The sequence below is a fragment of the Alligator sinensis genome, unplaced genomic scaffold (assembly GCF_000455745.1).
Source record: "Alligator sinensis unplaced genomic scaffold, ASM45574v1 scaffold360_1, whole genome shotgun sequence".
Lineage (NCBI taxonomy): Eukaryota > Metazoa > Chordata > Crocodylia > Alligatoridae > Alligator > Alligator sinensis.
Genome location: NW_005842337.1, coordinates 1342265 through 1345076, shown reverse-complemented (window position 1 = coordinate 1345076; position 2812 = coordinate 1342265).

Here is a 2812-nt window from a genome sequence, read left to right as displayed (position 1 = left end):
TATTTTCTAATATATGTAAATATAATAGTATATGTTACTATGTAATATGTAATAATATAGTGTGTACATTAATAAGATATATTATTAATACACACTATTATTACATAATATATTATTAATATAGTAATCGTTTTCATAATTATTAATGTGTGTGGGATTTTATGGGCAATATATGTTAGTATGTGTATGTATGTGTGTGCATATATATAAAATATACACACACACACACAAAGCTGTGTCTATATAAATATATATACATTTATTGCCTTTTATTCCAAAGCTTTCTAAAGCATTTTAGAAACCAAAGGCCTGATCCTGTAGTGCATGTTCTGTGAAAACTTTACAGAAGTCAGTCTGAGCCTGGGTTGTACAGTACTGTGTATCACTTCGGGTTTTATATAAGCTTCCTAATGCTGTTGCCCTAGCATGGTAGTTTAAGAAGAAATCAAGTAATGCTCATGAGGGTATATTAATGGAAAAAAAGTCTTCTTCTCCCATCATCCCAACCTTGACACTTGCATTCTGGCATTAAGTGTATCCTGGTATATATGTGGCTCAGTAGGATTTTTTCATCTGTCTATAAACACTCCTATTTATAGCGCTCAGATGTTATAATGGCTTCATCTCATCATCCTGAGAGATCAGATTTACTGGATGTCACAATTTAAACCTCCTCTCCCTTCCTTTACAAATTTAGCTAAGAATTACAAAACTTCCATGTTAGCCAATGCTGTACATGGTGATTTCCATTTGCATTTGATACCAGAACATCTGTCGCACACTCTGTTTATCAGTCTAGAAGCAGGGGAGGAGGGGTGAAACTTGCAGCTGAAAGCATCCAGCTGACCTTTCAAGTCATGCTTACCAGGCACCATTGCGGCTGTCCAGATGACTTTGCTGTATGTTCTGGGTGAGCCTGTGTTAGAAGGGCAACAGGGTGGGGGAGCATAAGGAAAAAGCATGTGACTCTAGGTCACAGTGAGCTGCCATGTTTAATGAGCACAAAATATGGCTTCTTTGGCTTCATTTTACATGGAGACCTTTCTCCTTGTTTCACTCTACTGCTGTATTTCTGTCTCTAACTCATTTGCCTTCAGTGGGAGTAGTGATGATAAACATTTTAAAGCCCTTAACATTAAACTTAATTATTTTAATTTTTTATTATTAGCAGATCTGTTCAATTCCTAGTTTCTGTAATCAAATTTATTGTACCTCTGTTTGTTCATATCCATGTTTATGTCTTCTGCCACCGAATTTTGCCTCAGGGAAAAACTGCAAAGCTACCACTTGTTTCTTTCGAGATTTAAAAAAAACACAAAAGAAAACATTGTCTTTTGAAAGTACTTTCTAAAGAAAACTTCAATGAGACTTATAATCATAAATGCCTACATCTTTTTTTTTTAAATGGGACTTGGGTTCTTATGTCATTTAGGAGTTTTAAAAAATGGTATCCCTTGTCTCTGTGTCTCATTTCTACACTCTTAAGAAATAAAAGATAATGTCACATTGGATCTAATGGCAGGCAAGCTTCTTTGGGTAGATGGTGGTACCTTTTATCAGAGCAACTGAGTCGTTAGAAAAAAGCTTTAAGTGTGCTTGTGCCTGAAAGCTTGCAAAGAACTTTTTTTCCAATGACTCAGTTGGTCTAATAAAAGATATCACATCTACCCGAAGAAGCTTGCCTGCCTATGTCCTTAGGCCAACACGGCTACAACCAAAAACACTGCAACATTGGATCTAATGACACTCTCTCCAAATAAGTGATTCTCTGAATCATTAAGAAGGCTGGAAAAAGAAGAACAAACAAAAACAAGAAAAAAGAAACAAACAGAAAAAAAATACAAAAACAAAACCCCACAAAAATGTACCACTATAGATACGTATGAACAGACCAATTTCTGATACAGCCTGTGTGAACACTGCACTGTTTGGGACCGTTAGGTATCTTGGTGATGAGATGGGTAAAGTTTGGTGTAAAATGTCAGTATATATTATGCAGGTTCCATTTATCTTGTTTTTCTTCCTCTTATTCAGTTGTTGCACTCCTGATCACCCCGTATCTCTACCGGGAGGTCAAACGGGCGAATCTCAGACCCGAAGGCAGTGAGGTCTGACGCGGAGGAAAGGGGCCTCAGGTATAGGTGGCGATGCTATTCGGTAGCGCTTGCAACGGGCCTCGGCCCTCAGGGTGAAGGGACCACTTGGAGAAAACCCAGCTCCACAGGTGACTTGCAGCCCTGACGGGTCAGTGGGCCCAGCCAGGTCCGTGGCCTGAAGCTGCTCCTCAGTTGGGGGCCTGAGCCATGGCCCAGTTTGCAAATTGCAAGCCCCACCCAACTCCTCAAGCTGAGGCTGAAATCTGCAGCTGTCCCCTAAACTTGGTGCGCAGCACTGAGCGCCCCAGGGAGCCGCAGAGGCCACAGCCACCTGCTTCACCTGCCGCCTGCACCCACTCATCGCGTCTAGAAATAGCTTTGCCCCAACCAAAGATGGCTGCGCAGTGGCGGCTTCACTCCCCGTGTTAGCCAGCCAGCCTCCTGCCCTAATCTAAGATGGCTACCGAAAGGACGCTGCCCCCGACCTGCCCCAAACAAACATGGCTTCCCACGTCCTGGAAGAGGCTGGAGGCCGAGGGGGGGCGGGGCCTGCGCCGGAGGCGGCAGAGGGGCGGGGCGGGTTGGCCCCGCCCCAACCGGAAGTGCCGTGCCGCTCGCTCCAGCTGGTTGTCATTTCGCTCGGCGGCTCCGCGCTGAAGAGACGGGCTCGGCGGCGCGGCCGGGGACGAGGAGGGAGGCACCGGCCGGAGACTCGA